This window comes from Dendrobates tinctorius, unplaced genomic scaffold, assembly GCF_039654945.1.
Source record: "Dendrobates tinctorius isolate UK_male_01 unplaced genomic scaffold, ASM3965494v1 ptg000039l, whole genome shotgun sequence".
NCBI lineage: Eukaryota > Metazoa > Chordata > Amphibia > Anura > Dendrobatidae > Dendrobates > Dendrobates tinctorius.
In genome coordinates, this window is record NW_027361707.1 from 35,717,031 (window position 1) to 35,737,984 (window position 20,954).

The window sequence follows — 20,954 nt, forward strand, 5'->3', positions numbered from 1 at the left end:
ATACATGTTATCTGGGGATACGGTACCCTTTCTCACCTTTGTGCAATCACGTGTAATCCATACTGGGCGTGAGAACGGCTGGCGAGCTGTTAAGCAAGCTACAGCACCTGTCCAGACAAGTACAGGGATTCCCTAGCGAGGAGACTTATTTGATTGTTTTCAATGTTGGGACAGCAATTTTTGGGGAGCACTATACTCTGGAGAATGATAGATGGGGCCCACCATACACTGGAACATTCCAAAGGTGGACATCAGACACTGGAGCAGCATTTACAGGGCCCATTATACACTAGAGCATTAGAAATGGGGCCCATTATGTTTGGAGCATTATTTGGGCCCATAAGACAGTGGAGCTTCATCCATGGGGACCAACATATACTGTAGCATTATGTGGAGCTCATCATATACTGTTTCAAACATTATATGGGACCAATGATTCTGTATGGAGAAATAGATGGGCCTCGTCATGAGATGTAAAAAGTGAGGTATTTTTCATTGGACTATACCGCTATTTCTCTGCCGTATCGAAGCATGATGAGTTGTGGTATGTGTTAAAGGGGCGCTCTTTCGCCCAGGGCACATGAAAACCTGGAGCCAGCCCTCCCCCCCCACAGTTTGTAGCCAAATAGCCCCCATTTTTCAGTGCGTAACTTGTATTATGAAGTTAATTAAGATTGACAAGCTTAAGAAAGAAGAATTGATGCTTTTGGCATTCAAATGGGCACTGTAGGTGTGTTTCCTGTCCTCCTCTCACTGCCGACTTTTATTCCCCATTGACTTACATTGGGTTTCGTGTTTCGGGACGACCCCGACTTTTCCCTATAATCGGACGATCTTGCTCGACCCGACTTTTGGAAAAGTCGGGTTTCACGAAACGAAACGCGACCCTAAAAAACCAAAAGTCGCTCAACTCTACTCTGCAGTGCCATTTTGTTCTGGGTGGTATGGAATGGTAGTCTGGAACAAAATTTCATCCTTTTTCAAAATGGTTTGCACCTTACCACTTGTATATTCGGTTCCATTATCTGCATGCAGGGCTTTTGGCATTCTTCCAAATTTGTTAACCACTACAGCAAGATATTCTTCAAGCTTCTGTGGAACTTCATCGTTACTGTGAAGTCATCAATAAATATGAGAAAATATCTCTGTTTGATAGGAGTTTGAACACTCATTGGACCATATACATCTGTATGTATCAGATCCAGAGGCTGTGCAGATCTAGTGGTGCTTATTTTAGGAAAGGATTTTCTGGACATTTTCCCTTTTAGACAGCTAGTGCACTTCATCATTTGACTACACTGGTTGATTTCAATACCATTTGCAAGTTGAGCTAGCTTCCTTACTGCTTCTGGGTCTCTGTGCCCAAGGCGTCTGTCCATACATGGATACAGTTCTTATATAAATCTTGTCTAGCACTGTACACTCTTTCTTTGCATTTTAGCTGATAAAGTTCATCTTGGATTTTTCCCTCTGCAAGAGTGTGACCCTTCTTTATTATTATTATAATGCATTTATATAGCGCCATTTATTCCATGGCGCTTTACATGTGAAAAGGGGAATTATAGACAAGTATAACAAACATGTGTAAGACAAAGGACACACAAGTACATAAGGAGAGAGGACCCTCACAGTCTACAGGGATGGGTGAGGATACAGTAGGAGCGGGTAGAGCAGGTCGTGCGGTGGTTCAGCAGACCGAGGATCATTGCAGGCTGTAGGCTTGTCGGAACAGGTGGGTCTTCAGGTTCTTCTTGAAGGTTACCGTTGATGGTGAGAGTCTGATGTGTTGCGGCAGAGAGTTCCAGAGTATGGGGGAAGCACGGGAGAAGTCTTGTATGCAGTTGTGGGAGGAAGAGATAAGGGGAGAGTAGAGAAGGAGATCTTGAGATGATCGAAGGTTGCGTGGGGGTAGGTACCTGGAGACCATGTCACAGATGTATGGAGGAGACAGGCTGTGGATGGCTTTGTATGTCATGGTTAGGGTTTTGAATTGGAGCCTCTGGGCAATAGGAAGCCAGTGAAGGGCCTGGCATAGGGGGGAGGCTGGGGAATAGCGGAGAGACAGGTGGATTAGTCGGGCAGCAGAGTGTAGGATGGACTGGAGTGGTGCCAGAGTGCTAGAGGGGAGGCCAGAGAGTAGGAGGTTGCAGTAGTCTAGGCAGGAGATGATAAGAGCATGCACTAGTGTTTTTGTGGTTTCGTGGTGGAGGAATGAGCGTATCTGGGAAATATTTTTGAGTTTGAGGCGGCAGGAGGAGGCGAGGGCTTGGATATGTGGTTTGAATGAGAGCGCAGAGTTGAGGATCACCCCGAGGCACCGAGCGTGCGGGACTGGGGATAGAGAGCAGCCATTGACATTGATGGATAGGTCTGGTGGAGGGGTGGAGTGAGATGGAGGAAAGATGATGAATTCTGTTTTGTCCATGTTCAGTTTGAGAAAGCGAGCAGAGAAGAAGGCTGAGATAGCAGACAGACATTGTGGGATTTCAGTCAGGAAGGAGGCGAGGTTGGGTCCAGATAGGTAGATCTGCATGTCATCGGCATAGAGGTGATACTGCAAACCGTGGGATTCTATGAGCTGTCCCAAGCCAAAGGTGTAGATGGAGAATAGTAGGGGTCCTAGGACAGAGCCTTGAGGAACACCAACAGACAGGGGGCAAAGTGAGGAGGTGGTGTGTGAGAGGGAGACACTAAATGTTCGGTCTGTTAGGTATGATGAGATCCAGGATAGGGCCAAGTCTGTGATGCCAAGAGATGAGAGAGTCTATAGCAGGAGGGAATGGTCTACGGTGTCAAAGGCAGAGGACAGGTCCAGGAGAAGGAGGACAGAGTAGTGTCGCTTGCTCTTGGTGGTTAGTAAGTCGTTAGTGACCTTAGTTAGGGCAGTTTCAGTTGAGTGATGTGGTCGGAAGCCAGATTATAACCGGTCAAAGAGGGAACAGGAGGAGAGGTGGGAGGACAGTTCAAGATATACATGCTGTTCCAGTAGTTTTGAGGCGTAAGGGAGACGAGATATTGGGCGATAGTTAGACACAGAGGATGGGTCAAGGGAGGGCTTTTTGAGGATGGGTGTGATTGAGGCATGTTTGAAGGATGAGGGAAAGACACCATTTGTAAGTGAAAGGTTGAAGAGGTGTGTTAGAGATGGGATGAAGACTGTGGCCAAGTTAGGGATGAGGTGAGACGGGAGTGGGTCGAGGGCACAAGTGGTGAGGTGTAATCTTGACAGAAGGGTGGAGAGCTGATCTTCTGTCATGGTGGAGAAGCTAGCTTTTGCAGAACAGGGCTGAGCAGCTAAGAGGGGCATTGGGGGCTGCGGGCCAAAGTTTTGTCTGATCGTGTCGATCTTCTGCTTAAAGAAGGATGCAAAGTCTTCAGCAAAAATGAGAGGAGAGGGAGGAGGTGCTGTGGGACGGAGTAGAGAATTGAAAGTGTTGAAGAGCTATTTAGGGTTGTGAGACAGGGTGGATATGAGAGATGCGAAGTAAGTTTGTTTTGCGGCAGAGAGCGTGGACTTAAAGCTGGCAAGGGACTGCTTGTATGCGCTGAAGTGCTCAGTAGAATGGGTTCTCTTCCATCTCCGCTCAGCGGCCCTGGAAACCCGTCTCAGTTCTTTGGTCAGGCTCATCAGCCAGGGCTGCCTGTTGATTGTTCGAGTTTTGCGCTGCCTGAGGGGGGCAGCCGAATCAAGTGTTGTTGTTATTGTGGTGTTATAAAAAGTGGCAGCAGCATCTGTGTCATGAAGGAAATCTATGTCTGTAAGAGGGAGAAGGGACTCAGAGAGTGATTGTAAATTGAGGTGTTTGAGATTCCTGCGAGGGTGAGCGAGTTTATGGAGCGGGGTTTGCGCAGTAGGAGAGGGAAGAGAGTCGGATGAAGATAAGGTCCAGCTAGTGACCATCTTTGTGAGTGGCCACAGAGGACCATTGAGTGAGCGATAGAAGTTTAGAGACAGCCGGGGTGGAGGTGTCAATGGGGATGTTGAAGTCACCCATGATGATGGTGGGGATGTCAGCAGAAAGGAAATGGAGTAGCCAGGTGGTGAAGTGGTCGAGAAAGGTGGAGATGGCTAGTTCTGGGGGGGCGGTAGATGACAGCCAGTTGGAGGTTGGATGGGGAATAGATGCGGACGGAGTGCACCTTGAACGAGGGAAGAGTTGCGGAGGGTGGCAGAGGAATTGGGGTAAAGGAGCAGGTATCAGACAGGAGCAAGCCAACTCCTCCACCACGTTTGTTGCTGGGGCGAGGGGTGCGAGAGAGATGGAATCCGCCATAGGAAAGCGCAGCTGGAGAGGCTGTGACAGAGGGAGTGAGCCAGGTTTCAGTGATGGCAAAGAAGAAGAGTTTGTTGGTGATAAAGAGGTCATGGATAAATGACAGCTTGTTTCAGACAGAGCGTGCGTTCCATAGGGCTCCAGGTAAGGGGGTTGGTGGAGTGGGGGCTGGATGAATGGGTATGAGGTTATCATGGTTACAAAAATGTGTAGAGGACCGTGGCAGGGTGTTAGAAATGAGTGTGGGAATTTGTTGAAGTGGGCCAGGATTTGGAGATACGTCGCCAGCAGTGAGGAGTAGTAGACAGAGCATTAGAAGGTTGGAGCAGGATAGGACATGATGTGGCCGTGTGTGTCTGGAGAAAAAGGATTGTATGTGGAGGAATAGTTCTGATGAAGAGTTGAGATGGCTGGGAAGGATGGAGGGGAAATGACTAGTTCCTTACTGGGTGGAGGGATTGCAGGAGTTAGGGAGAAATAGAGTAGTATGAGGGTGATAGTAAAAAGAAACCAAAACATTGTAGTGATGTTATAGTCCGTTACCTTACAGTCAATTCCAGTCCAATTCTAGTCTAATTCAGCGTATTGTACTTAGAAATCTGTACTTTGAAATATGGATTTTGAAACAGATGGAGCCAACTACGCCTGGAGCAGACCCATGGTGCTGAACATCTGTGCAGCTAAAGACAATCAGGTGTGAGTGAAAGTGGGGTGTGACTGCCCAGGCCAAATGCACAGAGTTAAGCAAAGGTCATAAAAGGGGGAAGGGGTTACACAGACCACTTAGATGTGTGGCAAAGATAACAAGAATGGAGGGAGTACAATTATGGATACAAGAAGATGGGTAAGCAATGCATACCATATAAAATACAATGCAGTTCACATGGGGCATTCAGGAGCATGAGAGGTGAAATTCAGCAATGCATGCCATATAAAATACAATGCAGTTCACATTGGGCATTCAGGAGCATGAGAGGTGAAATTCAGCAATGCATACCATATAAAATACAATGCAGTTCATATGGGGCATTCAGGAGCATGAGAGGTGAAATTCAGCAATGCATACCATATAAAATACAATGCAGTTCACATGGGGCATTCAGGAGCATCAGAGGTGAAATTCAGCAATGCATACCTGTTATGAATGACTCACCGAGGAGGAAAAAACAAAAAGCAAGCTAAGCCCAGAAAACCGGAGAGGTTGGTAACTAGCGGATTGCAGACCTCTGATCCTATCCACAACAGCTAGCAGTAGCCGTGGAGCGTGCCTACGGTAGTCCTAGACGCCTCATCACGGCCGGAGAACTAAATAAGCCTAAAGAAAGAAAGGGAAAATCTAAACTGCCCCAGAGCAGACCCCAAAGCAATAGACAGCCCCCAACATGTATTGACGGTGAAAAAAGATGAAAACACAGACACAGGTAGAAAGATAGGCTGAGCAAACGATGGGGCCCTTGCTAACTAGAAAGGACAGGAAAGAAAAGCTGCTGTCTGCAATCATGCAAAAAACCCTGCCAAAAAGAATGTCCAACACGTCTGAAAGAAAAAGCTCCTGAAGTCGCTAGACTTCAAATCACTATATCAGCACTCAGGTATATTCTGAAGACAGAGCAAAAGAGATCAACTGATCAGAGACAAAATGGGGATTCAGCCCAGTCCCAGCCAGGGCTGGCTGAACACAAAAACTAAGTAAACCAGACAAAAACTCATATGAACAATAGCAGAGAAAACTTAGCTTTAGGAAGGAAGGAACCAATCTGGAAACCAGGAGCCACAGTCAGGAAAAATCATCAGCAAGAAACTAGGGAGTCGGCTGCCTTAAATCCAATCAGAAACTCCTGATGTCCAATCGCAGTCCTCTTCCTCAGGTGGCTGGTCTCTGCCATTTAGATCAGCTTCATTACCTCCCTTCACCAACAGAGGGAGTCCAGATAGAGAACTCACTACTCCTCTGTCAGCACAGCCAGCTCTATAACCCTCACCAGAAGCCAGAGGCAAACCCGAAAATGAGCTCACAACAGTACCCCCCCTTGAGGAGGGGTCACCAAACCTTCATCCACGCCATCGGGCCGATCAGGATGGGCCCAATGAAGAGCACCAATCTATCGGCATGAATATCAGAGGCAGAGACCAAAGAATTGTCCTCCTGGCCATAACCCTTCCACTTGACCAAATACTGGAGTCTCCGTCTAGCCAGACAAGAATCCAGTATTTTCTCTACCTCATATTCCACATTACCTTCAACCAATACAGGGTCAGGAGGTGCAGCTATAGGAACTACTGGCTCAACATATCTCTTCAACAGCGACTTATGAAACACGTTATGGATCTTAAACGTAACAGGAAGAGCCAATCGAAAAGAAACCGGATTAAGAATCTCCAAAATCTTGTAAGGTCCAATAAATCTTGGCTTGAACTTTGGAGAAGCCACCTTCATAGAGATATTCTTTGATGACAACCAAACTATATCACCCACTTTAAACCGGGGACCAATGGTCCTATGCTGGTTAGAAAACCGCTGGGCCTTTTCCTGGGAGAGAGACAACTTATCCACTACTTGGTCCCAAATCTGCTGCATTCTCTCTACCACAGTGTCAACACCTCGGCAGGCTGAAGATTCCACTTGCCCTGAAGAAAATCGAGGATGAAACCCAAAGTTACAGTAAAAGGGCGACATCAAGGTGGCAGAACTAGCTCTATTATTTAAAGCGAATTCGGCCAAGGGCAAAAATGAATCCCAATCATCCTGATCAGCAGATATAAAACATCTCAAATAGGACTCCAAAGTCTGGTTTGCTCTCTCCGTCTGCCCATTGGTCTGAGGGTGAAACGCAAAGGAGGACAACTGAATTCCCAGCTTGGAACAAAAGGCTTTCCAGAGTCTGGAAACAAACTGAACTCCTCTGTCCGATACAATGTTCTCAGGAATCCCATGCAACCGAACCACCTGTTGTAAAAACAAGGGTACCAACTCTGAGGAAGATGGCAACTTTGGGAGTGGTACAAGATGGACCATCTTAGGGAATCTATCACAAATCACCCAGATAACAGTCATTCTCTGAGAGACAGGAAGATCAGAAATAAAATCCATTGAAATATGGGTCCATGGCCTCTTAGGCACCGGCAAGGGCATCAACAACCCACTAGAGCGAGAACAGGGTTTAGACCGGGAACAAGTCCCACAGGACTGCACAAAATTCCTGACATCACGAGATAAGGTGGGCCACCAAAAAGACCGACTCACCAAATCTCTGGTACCAAAAATACCTGGATGACCAACCAATGCGGAGCAATGAAATTCGGACATCACTCTCTTCCTCCACTGGTCAGGAACATACAATTTTCCCATAGGACAACGCTCAGGTTTGTCCTCCTGGAATTCTTCCAGAGCACATCTCAAATCGGGCGAGATGGCAGAAAGAACTACCCCCTCACCTAGGATGGTAGTAGGCTTGGTCACAATAGGAGAATCAGCAAAGAAACTCCTAGAAAGGGCGTCTGCCTTAACATTCTTAGTGCCTGGAAGAAAGGAGACCACAAAATCAAAACGCGTAAAAAACAAGGCCCGCCTTGGCTGTCTAGGATTCAAGCGTTTGGCCGACTCAAGGTAAATCAAATTCTTGTGGTCAGTGAGGACCATAACTTGATGTCTAGCTCCCTCCAACCAATGTCTCCACTCCTCAAATGCCCATTTCACGGCTAACAATTCCCGATTCCCCACATCATAGTTGTGTTCAGATGGGGAGAACTTTCAGGAAAAGAAGGCACAGGGATTCATTTTAGATGTCACCGGATCTTTTTGGGACAAAACAGCTCCTGCACCAATCTCTGAAGCATCTACCTCCACCTGAAAAGGAAGTGAGACATCAGGTTGCCGCAAAACCGGAGCAGAAGTGAACCTCCGCTTCAGCTCCTGAAAGGCCGAAACAGCCTCTGAAGACCAATTCAGCACATCAGCACCCTTCTTTGTTAAATCAGTCAGTGGTTTAGCAATACCAGAAAAATTAGCTATAAATTTACGATAAAAATTAGCACAACCCAAAAACTTATGGAGAGCCTTCAAAGAAGTGGGTTGAACCCAATCATAAATGGCCTGTACCTTGGCCGGGTCCATTTCAATAGTTGACGGAGACAAAATAAATCCCAAAAATGAAATCCTCTGTACACCAAAAAGGCACTTCGATCCCTTAACATACAAGGAATTCTCCCTCAAAATCCGGAACACAGTCCGAACATGTTCCACATGAGAATCCCAATCCCTGGAAAAGATCAAAATATCATCCAGATAGATGATCAAAAACTTATCCACAAAGTCCCGGAAAATATCATTCATGAAGGATTGGAAGACAGAAGGGGAATTAGTGAGCCCAAAAGGCATCACCAGGTACTCAAAATGTCCCTCCGGAGTATTAAACGCCGTCTTCCATTCATCCCCATGCTTGATGCGAATAAGATTATACACCCCCTGAAGTCAAGCTTAGTAAACCAGCAAGCACCTTTAACTCTGGAGAATAAATCAGAAATCAGGGGTAACGGATACTGAAATTTAACCGTAATTTTGTTGAGGGAACGATAGTCAATACAAGGCCTTAATGAACCATCCTTCTTGGCCATGAAAAAAAACCCAGCACCTAAGGGCGAAAAGGATGGTCTAATATGACCCTTCTCCAACGACTCCTTAATATAAGATCACATAGCCTCATGTTCGGGTACAGATAAATTGAAAAGTCGACCCTTGGGAAATTTACACTCTGGTCTCAACTCAATTGCACAGTCATAACTCCTATGAGGAGGCAAAGACGCAGACTTGCTCTCACTAAATACATCATAAAAATCAGCCAAATAGTCAGGAACATCATGCGACTGGGGAGAGGTGGAGAAAACAGGAGTGTCACCAAGAGCACACCGACAACCCCAACTCACCACAGACACAGATTTCCAATCCAAAACCGGATTATGGATTTGCAACAAGGGAAAACCCAAAACAATGGTGTCATGTAAATTATGCAACACCAAAAATCTGCAATTTTCTTGGTGATCTGGGGCGACTCACATTATCACCTGGGTCCAAAACTGAGGTTTATTCTTCACCAAGGGAGTAGCATCAATACCCCTCAAAGGACTAGGCGCCCGCAGAGGTGTCATGGGAAAACCACAACGTATAGCAAAATCCAAGTCCATTAGATTTAAGACAGCTCCTGAATCCACAAAAGCCTTCGCGGAAAATGTGGATAAGGAGCAGATCAGAGTAATTGCCAAAAGAAACTTAGGTTGTACACCACCCACAGCAAATGTGTGTGCAAAACATTTCTCTCGTTTAGGGCAGACAGAAATAACATGAGAGGCATCTCCACAGAAAAAACACAGCTTATTACGCCTTCTAAACTCCTGACATTGCCGCCTAGACAAAACTCCATCACAATGCATAGGTTCAGACATTTGTTCAAAATGTGGCAGCACCTCCCATGTAGTCTTGCGTTCACGTAAACGCCGATCAACTTGAATGGCTAATGACATAGAATCGGCAAGACCAGAGGGAACAGGAAATCCCACCATAGTATCTTTTAAAGCCTCAGACAAACCCTTCCGGAAGAGAGCTGCCAATGCACTATCATTCCATGTAGTAAGGACCACCCACTTTTGGAATTTCTGAGAGTGTAACTCTGCAGGATCCTGACCCTGGCTCCATGCCAATAGGGCTCTCTCAGCTTGATCAATAGCATTAGGTTCATCATATAACAACCCCAAGGCTTGAAAAAAATGCATCCACATTAGTCAAAACAGGATCTTCAGGTGTCAAAGAAAACGCCCAATCCTGGGGATCGCCGCGCAGCAAGGAGATGACAATTTTAACCTGCTGCGCAGAGCTCCCCGATGAGTTAGGCTTCAAGGCAAGAAATAATTTACAATTATTCTTAAAATTCAAAAATTTAGACCGATCCCCAGAAAACACATCAGGAGCAGGGATCCTTGGTTCAACAGCATGTGAATGAGTGAGATAGGCGGAAATTCCCCGCACTTCAGCAGCGAGCTGCTCCACACGATCAGACAAGGAGAAAAAGAAAAGAAAAAAAAAAGAATCCTCCTACGGCCCCAGAGAAAAAGAGGAGAAAATAAACATATAAAAAAAAAAAAATTCTGACACTTTTTTTTTTTACAATTCTCTCCTGCTTTTGAGTACCCTAGAATATGCAGTATGGCTGGTGATTCTGTTATGAATGAGTCACCGAGGAGGAAAAAACAAAAAGCAAGCTAAGCCCAGAAAACCGGAGAGGTTGGTAACTAGCGGATAGCAGACCCCTGATACTATCCACAACAACTATCAGTAGCCGTGGAGCGTGCCTACGTTGGTCCTAGACGCCTCATCATGGCCAGAGAACTAAATAAGCCTAAAGAAAAAAAGGGAAAATCTAAACCCCAAAGCAATAGACAGCCCCCAACATGTATTGATGGTGAAACAAGATGAAAACACAGACACAGGTAGAAAGATAGGCTGAGCAAACGATGGGACCCTCGCTAACTAGAAAGGACAGGAAAGAAAAGCTGCTGTCTGCAATCACGCAAAAAACCCTGCCAAAAAGAATGTTCAACACGTCTGATAGAAAAATATCAGCACTCAGGTATATTCTGAAGACAGAGCAAAAGAGATCAACTGATCAGAGACAAAATGGGGATTCAGCCCAGTCCCTGCCAGGGCTGGCTGAACACAAAAACTAAGTAAACCAGACAAAAACTCATATGAACAATAGCAGAGAAAACTTTTAGCTTTAGGAAGGAAGGAACCAATCTGGAAACCAGGAGCCACAGTCAGGAAAAATCACCAGCAAGAAACTAGGGAGTCGGCTGCCTTAAATCCAATCAGAAACTCCTGATGTCCAATCGCAGTCCTCTTCCTCAGGTGGCCGGTCTCTGCCATTTAGATCAGCTTCATTACCTCCCTTCACCAACAGAGGGAGTCCAGATAGAGAACTCACTACTCCTCTGTCAGCACAGCCAGCTCCATTACCCTCACCAGAAGCCAGAGGCAAACCCAAAAATGAGCTCACAACACATACCATATAAAATACAATGCAGTTCACATGGGGCATTCAGGAGCATGAGAGGTGAAATTCAGCAATACATACCATATAAAATACAATGCAGATCACATGGGGCATTCAGGAGCATGAGAGGTGAAATTCAGCAATGCATACCATATAAAATACAATGCAGTTCACATGGGGCATTCTTTGAGATGATGCAGCTGTTATCTTTAAAAGTAACTACATTCCCCTTTTGCGTGAGCTTCTTTGCTGACAGAAGATTGCTTTCAAGGCTGGGAACATAGAGAACATCATTTACTGGGATCTTTCTGCTTTGTGTTGAGGAAACTGGACAGTGGAGTTAACCGTGTCCTACTCCTTCTGAAGTCATATAGTGACCATTAGCTAAGATGACCTTTCCTGACTTGCTTTCATTAAGGTCAGTAAAGAAATCCTTCTTATTTGTCATGTGGCTGCTTGCACCAGAATCTATACACCATATATGCTTTGCAGATGGTCCTGTACTGTCATTAAATGCAGCTTAAATGCATGCAGAATCTTCCTTTACAGCTGCTTTAATTGATGACTGTTCTGCTTTTTAAGCTGACAAATTCTTGCTTTCCAAATTCTGCAGTCTGCTTTAAGGTGGCCAGGCTTTTTACAGACAAAACATTCTCTTAGATTGCTCTTAGAATTAAACATACAGGATTTCCCTAAATATATTTCTGCTCTGGATTCATTACTGATGCTTACATGCTGTGTTTTTCTCTTGAATTTATCCACAAGTTTAGCTTTAACATACTCTAGTGTCAGCTCATCATCTGGCCGTGCATCTAGTGCAGTCACAAATTTGTCATAACTTTCTGGAAGACCACTTAATAGAAGTGCAGCAACAAGAAAATCTTTAATTTCTTCTCCAATACCCCTGAGACACTCCACAATATCTAGGGTGTTTCTTATAGTTCTGCATATTCTGTCCATCACTTAGCTTAGACTGATACAGCTTTCTCATGACATAAAGGTTATTGCTGAGATTTGATCTTTCATGCACTTTCTGTAACTCATCCCACATCTCCTTTGCAGTTGCACACTAGCATATATGCACAATCTGATCATCATCTACACTAAGGGAGATCGTGCTTTGTGCTTTCTGATCCTTCTCTAGCCAATTATCTGGTAATAGATGAGGCACTTGTTCCTGAGTATATTTCCACATACCTTCTCTTATGAGCAGCATCTTCACACTTAATTTCCAGGACTGGTAGTTCTGGTTAGTGAGGCTGAGAACTTGACAGGATTGCTACTAGTGGTCATCTTCTCTGTTGCTCTGTTCTGCTTTTGCTTCAGGCTTCTGTTGCTGTGTTACTCTGGGGTTCTTTGTCACTCTGGGCCCATAATCTGTTGGCAGCAGATTATTGAGGATACTCTCCAAGCATGTGACAACAGAGGTTCTTTATTCAGGAACAATCAGGAACAATATATGATAAGCTTAATAGATTAAGAATAAATCATTTATATATCTCTATCTGTGAAGCATCTACAGCAGGTTGCTTCTCTCATACACAGATAAAGGAAATACAGTCTTATGCTATCCCTGTGTGAGCCTCTTGGAGTTTTTTTCATTCTAACTTTATGAACAGCATACAAATCTAGCAACTAAACACTCATAGACAGGAATAGAGAGTTGTTGTACCAAACATATTCCAACACTTACCATGTTTCAAACAACATTAATATGAATAAGGGCCAAGCAGGACACGGTTAGACTGAGAGACTAGAGATGAGTGAACCCAAATTTAAAAGTTTGGGGCTTGTACTGGACAGTTAGTGTCCGGTGATAAATGCCTAACACGGACTTCTCTCGGAAGACTGTGGCAATGTTTGAAATTTCACGGGAAAAGTGAGAAAGAGAATTTTCTAGCTCAAAAATTTGGATCCCCATTGTTTTCAATGGGGTTCAGGTTCTGGTTCAAGTTCGGGTACAGTTCTAGCACCTGAACCGAACCTTGGAATAAAGTTCTGGTCGGGTACCAGAATACAAACCTCCAATATTGGTTTAAATATTGTATATATGTTGGGGATATATGGCACTCAAAAATATAGAGCTACTCGACACTCCAAATTATGAATATTTTTTTCATTCTTTATTATAAGGCAATCCCATATGCGCAATATGTATTGTGATGTTCCAGTCTGAACAGATTGACCTTTATTAGACACGGATAGCAGAAGAAAATGATATAGGTGTAAGATAAATTGCAAAGAACGCAAGATAAGGTAAATATCACTGTTTGTTAGTTACCACTGTCGCTAAATGTACGAGCGCCTTCCATATAACGACAGCAATTGCTATACAGCAGCGGTATTTACACATGTATCTTCCTTTGTTCACTATTTATCAGTAGTGTTGAGCATTCCGATACTGCAAATATCGGGTATCGGCCGATATTCGCTGTATCGGAGTTCTGATACTGAGTTCCGATATTTTTACAATAGCGAATACCGGAATCGGAAGTTCCCATAATGCAATGAGCCAGTTGTGTTAGCCATGTTAACTAATGGCTTGGCTGTGATTGGCTGCTGAAATGATGTCATCATGATGCGCGGTCTGTGCGGGCGTGCCGGGGGTCTGTGCGGGCCTGCCGGGGGTCTGTGCAGGCTGCCGGGGGTCTGTGCGGGCCTGCTGGGGGTCTGTACGGGCCTGCCGGGGGTCTGTGCGGGCTGCCGGGGGTCTGTGCGGGCCTGCCGGGGGTCTGTGCGGGCTGCCAGGGGTCTGTGTGGGCCTGCCGGCGGTCTGTACGGGCCTGCCGGGGGTCTGTGCGGGCTTGCCGGGGGTCTGTGCGGGCCTGCCGGGGGTCTGTGCGGGCTGCCAGGGGTCTGTGCGGGCCTGCCGGGGGTCTGTGCGGGCTGCCGGGGGTCTGTGCGGGCTGCCGGGGGTCTGTGTGGGCCTGCCGGGGGTCTGTGCGGGCCTGCCGGGGGTCTGTGCGGGCTGCCGGGGGTCTGTGTGGGCTGCCGGGGGTCTGTGCGGGCCTACCGGGGGTCTGTGCGGGCCTGCCGGGGGTCTGTGCGGGCTGCCGGGGGTCTGTGCTGGTCTGCCGGGGGTTGTGTGTGTGTGCAGGCATCGCCCACTCAATGCCGACTTTTATTCCCCATTGACTTGCATTGGGGTCGGGTTTCGGACGAAACTCCGACTTTTTTTACCCTAGTCGGACCAGTTTCATCTGAAGCAAATTTTGTTTCATGAAACCCGATTCGACCAAAGTCGCTCAACTCTACTCGCGACTGTTAGACAGCGGCAACACATGCAGTAATTGCCTGTTTGTTAGGCAATCCCTACATATATTGCAGCTATGGAACAGCGGTAAGACATGCAGCTGTGGGGACTCAAACATATTATTCGAAACTCTACTAGCACATGAGCATGCTTCAGTAACAGCTTATCCAAGCATAATCGCTCATCACTAATGACGATCCATGGATTTGGGCCAAAATGTCACTGTACATATCGTGCATATGGGATTGTCTTTTAATAAAGAACACCTCTATATTCCTGTATAAATGTTGTGATACAACTCCTACATTAATGGCATACAAAGTAGAAAATCAGCCACCTTTGCAAATCACATGTTAGCATCATTTTAAGCTTAGCTTATCTGCATATACTGTTTTCCATGTAGTTTTTCAATTCCCTTTAAGGGAATCTGTCACCAGGTTTTTGCTACCTCATCTGAGAGCAACCTGATGTAGGAAACGAGATCCTGATTCCAGCAATGTGTCACTTAGTAAACTGGGTGCACCAGTTGTGATACAGTTTTTAGATGTAGCATGTAGTGTGTAGCCGAGATCACCCACTCACAGCCCTGATAGGCATCTTCCTGTGTACATCCTATATTGACAGTAAGCTGCTAATCAGTGGTGGTGGCAGAGTTGGACCAGGTCTGGTACTAATAATCTCCTGCTGATAAAACACTCATTACGTTGAAACAGCACACAGACAAATAAGTGATACATCGCTGAAATCAGTGTATCAACCCCTACTTCATACTGCGTTCAGATTACATAGTAAAAACTTGCTGACAGATTCCCTTCAAATGTTTTCCTGAAAGCATGTACTTTCCACTCTGTTCTCTGAGCCTCAAATTTGGTTTACTATATTTCTTATTCTGTAGATAATGAATAGCCATCTCAGAGATGATAGAATCGATCCACTGCGAATCTACTTCGAGTTGAATCTCCTGAAATTTGCATGTCCCTGTGACTTTAAAAACTTGTGATTCAGTTCACGTGGATTAGATGCTCGGACTTCTCCATAATGCTCTGCAGCTATTACATTAGATGTCCAGGGTCGTAACTAGGCGGGGGCAGGTAGTGAGCAAAGATGGAATGGGGGCACCAATGAGCGAGGTGGTATTTACAAGGCGGCAGCTCCAGAATGTGAAGTGAAGAGAGGAAGTGACTTTCTGTGATCCTGCAGTAACAAAACAGTGTGAGTTTCAAAAATGGGTGACAGCTGAGAAGAGAGAGCGAGAAAAATCAATAGAGCACAGTGCGATCGGCAATCTAAGAGGAGAGAAGAGTGTGGCATCAGCTGTGACTCAGGCAGCAGAAGAGCAGAAAGGAGGACAGCAGCTGAGAAACCTGAAGATTAAAAACAAAGAGAAAAAGCACAGAAGAGACTGCAGCCTAGAATCAAAGAAGAAGACAATATCACCATGGATCATGCACTTTAGGCCTCATTCACACCTCCGTGTTTAAATAAGCACGTAAAAAAATGGTACGATTGTCATGTGATGCGCATCAGTGCGTCATCAGTCTGTTGTTACCATCGATCAGGGTGTCATCAGTGTTTTTCAGAGACCCATAGACTTGTACTGGCCCTTGTCATTCATGCTGTGAGACACACTGCCGGTGAAAAATACGGATAGCCACCATAAGTTATAAGGGGTAGATGTATAGAGAAGAATAGAGAGGTCCCCACACCATTTTTTTTTAAATTATATAAATATCTAATATACAAAACAGCCTGGGTCTCCCTCATTTTTGATAGGAGTTTTCTCTACTGGTTTTGTGTTAACTCACACAGGCTGAGCTTCTGCAGAGCCGTTTGTTATGAATGAGTCACCGGAGGAGGAAAAAACAAAAACACAAGCTAAGTCCAGAAAACCGGAGAGGTTGGTAGCTAGCGGATTGCAGACCCCTGATCCTATTCACCACAACTAACAGTAGCCGTGGGGGGTTCCTATGGTGCCCTAGACCCCTCGTCACAGCCGGAGAGCTAAATAAGCCTAAAGAAAGAAAGGGGAAATCTAAACTGCCCCAGAGCAGACCCAAAGCAATAGACAGCCCCCAACATGTATTGTCGGTGAAAAACAGATGAAAACACAAACACAAACAGAAAGACAGGCTGAGCAAACGATGGGGCCCAACTAACTAGATAGGAAAGGACAGAAAAGATGCTGGCTGCAATCCGCAAAAAACCCTGCCAAAACTAATGTCCAACACGTCTGATAGAAAAGGCCCTGAAGTCACTAGACTTCAAAATCACTATATCAGCACTCAGGTATATTCTGAAGACAGAGCAAAGAGATCAACTGATCAGAGACAAAAATGGTGTTCAACCCGTCCCAACCAGGGCAGGCTGAACACAAACACTAAGTAAGCAGACAAAATCTCATGGAAAAATAGCAGAGCAAAAACTTAGCTTTTAGTAGACAGGAACTAAACTGGATGCCAGAGCTCAGAGCAGAAAGGATCACCAGCAGCCCTGCAGGGCGTCGGCTGCCTTATATCCACTCAGAAATTCCGGATGTCCAATCACACTCCACCTGTTCAGATGACAGGTTCTTCCCATCCAGATCAATTTCACTACCTCCTTTCACCAGCAGAGGGAGTTCATCAGACATCAGAGGTGAAGGAGAAAATGAACTCATAACAGCCGTTTGTCCATAAGTTGCAAACTCAAAACTGACACACCCAAACCCTTGCTGCAGAGGTTTTTTTAAACTAGAATCTGTGGCCATAGGCCTCTTGCAAGACCCGGCCTGGAGGAAACAGACTGCCCCACTACCTTCCTGTAGACCGTTTCAAAAATAAAAGCCCATAACAAGTTTTCCTGAACAATTCCTTGGCCAAATAGCTTAACCAGGTCCATGCTTACTTTTATTTTGCCTTGTGACTCAAAGGCATCCTGCTGTGACCACAAGGTACTCCAGCGGGTCTAATAGGACTCCGTCCGCATCCTGGGGAATACATATCGACTCTCGCTTATGATCCCCCTCCCTGCCTAACAGTCAGTCACCTTTGTATTTTCAGGTGACATCAAGCCCACAGGTTACTAATGGAGAAGAATCAATAAGACACCTATTCATTACTAATCCCATAGTCATATAAATAACACAAAGAATAAAGTCCTTTATTTGAAATAAAAATCCACACCCTGTTTTACAAATGTATTTAAAATAACAAACAAAAGTTATGTTAAACTTAAAGTGAACATGTCAGCAGTTTTGGCCGATCTAAGATGTTGCCATCACCTTTCAGGGCTGATTTACAGCATTCTATAATGCTGTATATAAGCCACCAACCTGACCTGGAATAACTGAAAAATAAGTTTTATCATTCTCATGTTCAGGGAGGTTCGGTCCCATGGGTGTCGCTGGTCTTGGTCCGGCTCCTCCCATGTTTCTTATGATCGCCGCTCTCCTGCTTGCTTCTTGTGGCTGAAGACCCTGCATCATCCACACAGGCTCCCCGCCATCGTGCTCCTGCGCAGGTGTGCTTCTCTACCCTGTTGAGGGCAGAGCAAAGTACTGCAGTGTGCAGGCACCGGGAAAGGTCAGAGAGGCCCAGCAGCTGCGCACTGCAGTATTTGCTCTGCCCTCATCCATGTCTGTCTGCGGTATGTGGTTTACAACCTGAACGGTGCCATTTTGCGATTGTCCAGGCTGAAAACCACGGGAGAATGAGTTGCCGCGAGCGCAGCCTCAGAGTCTAGCAGTGACATCATCTAGGTTACTGCAGGTCACTGAGGCTGCGTTCCCACACTTTACCATGAGCAGGGATGATGCGGTGACCTCAATAAAATCTCATTCACGTTGCTCGCCTGTGTATTACAATGCAAAAAATAAATAAGCAGATTAGATGTTTGATTAAAAGTTTGTGGAAATCTGTGATGCTAATTACAGGACACACCTTAGTTTCACAGGTTCCTAAGGTCAAATTATTGTATATCTTTTAAAGAGGTATCATCATTTTTGTCCAGGCCATTTTAATTTTAATTTTTTTAATTTTCTATTGAGCCAAAATGCAAAAGCAATGTCTGATTTTCATTGTTCATCGTTGATATTCAGTAAAATCAAATTGAAAATCACTTTTGTCCATTTCAAGTTATTTTAGTGGCCATTTGTGGGTTTTTCTCACTTTAACAGAAGGGTGGGGCACCAATAATTTTATGCTTTTTGAAGTTGCTTGATTTTGTTACACAGGAAATCAAGGTGTCTTACCGTTAGAGCAAATTGAATGGGATTTATAGGAATCTCATGCCCACTGTGCGTTTTTCAGTGTAAATTTGTAAATGTGTCAATTTCTCTATTCTAAGTTTAATGTGTGCATATTACTCATAGAATTACATTAGATGGGGATAATCTGCAGGTAAAAAATGCACGTGTTTTCAGTATGTGCGGAAACGCACTAAAAACACACGTAATCCGCATATGACTGTATGAATAATGTTTTATCAAAGCCTAATAACAGGAAGTATAAAAGACAAAGCAAATTTACAAAAACATGAGATATGCAAAATGGACGGCATCACAAACGTGATAAAAATACAATTAAATAACACACTCAAAAACAAAGAATTCCTAACATCCATGGGGGAGCCGTAGATAAGGCCTCTTTCACACTTCAGTTTTTTGCATCAGTTCAAATCCGCCAAAAAGTTAGAAAAGCGGATCCGTTCTTAACTGATGTGAACGGATGGCACAGGATCCGTTTTCAGACGGATCCTGAAAATGAGTAAGTTTAAAGGAAACGCTGGCTGGGAAGGAGAGAGAGAGAGAGAGAGAGAGAGAGAGAGAGAGAGAGAGAGACTGGAGGATCCGCTGGGGAAAAAAAACGTTACAAGCTCCGTTTCAAAATCTTTGAGGATGGAAACGGACAGCAACATCACGGCGGATCCTCACAAAAACGGATGCAACGGACAGCAATCCGTCAGGATCCACCACTAATGAAATTCAATGGGGAAAAAAACGGATCCTCAAAAGAAATTTGCGGATCCGTTTTTTCCAAAACCTGGCGGATTGTGACTGATTGTAAAAAACGGAAGTGTGAAAGAGGCCTAAGTCGCCGATTTGCTGAAAGACATCTCTGTAAGTTTTGTTCTTTAGACATCAGGCTTCTTCTTTGCTTCCGAACAGGCACAGTATTCGGCTGAAGCTCGGAAGTGGTGTACACCCGGATTCAGAGGTGCACTGACGTGTAGAAAAAAAGTCATGCGCATGCGAAAGATTTGCAGGTGATGGTGATGATGCAGATGATAACATGGTAAGTGAAGAGACTGATCTAGGGAAACCAATGCCCCTGTGACTTGTCGAAAATGTATTTGCACATGAAAAACAGAATTTAAAAATAGTTTTTAGACACACATGGCAAAGAATTATACAGTATAAATGGCCTGATAGGCAGGGTATTTATATATGAATGTACTGAATATACACATACTGGTAGTTTGGAGGGTATGGGGGACCTGTCAGGTTCCTTAAACCCCTTTACAACCTTGAGATTTTCCGTTTTTGCATTTTGTTTTTTGCTCCTCTTCTTCCAGAGCCATAACTTTTTTATTATTCTGTCAATATTGTCCTGTCAGGGCTTGTTTTTTGCAGGACAAGCTGCACTTTTGAACGACAATGTCATGATCCAGACTGGGTTTTTCCTGTCTCTCCTTTTCCCGGTCTGGTCATTCAGGGGTTAACTTTTCTCTGCCTCATTCTGGTGTCAGGTCAGCTATTTCTCTGTGCTGCTTCCTGCAGACAGTGTCAGTTATATTTCCTGCCTAGGGCTTGTGTAGCTGACTCTGGAGAACCCCTGGTTTGTCCTGCTGTGCTTAGCTGACTTTGCTTGTGTCTGTGTTTTCCGTCCCTGTCTGTCCTGTCTCTTTGTGTCCTTGTGTGTTTGGATTCCCCGGTACCCGACTCTACTTTTGCTCTGACCTCTTTTTGTCTCTTGCTTCTGGTATTTCTGCTTCTGACCGGTACTAACCTTTTTGGCATTCCTCTGACTCTGTGTTTTGGTATTTCCCTTGGTACTGCGCTACTCTCTGGTATCGACATGGCTTGTTTGACTATTCTGCTGCCACCTGGTAGTAGCCTCGCAGCAGTGCTGCTGGTATGTTCTTTGCAGTATTTCAGTCTTCCCTCCACTCCTCTGCCCACCTGTGGAGTTTGCATTTACCTGCAGAGCTGCAGCGTGATAGACACCATTGGTTTAACCATATAGTGTACTGGAAAACAGGAAAAAGATTCCAATTTCCTTGAAATTCCAAAAAAAGTGCAATTCCACAATTGGTTTTTTGTTGTTGTTTTTTTTATCCATTCTCACTAAATGCTAAAATTGACCTGCCATTATGATTCTCCAGGTCATTACAAGTTAGCACATACCA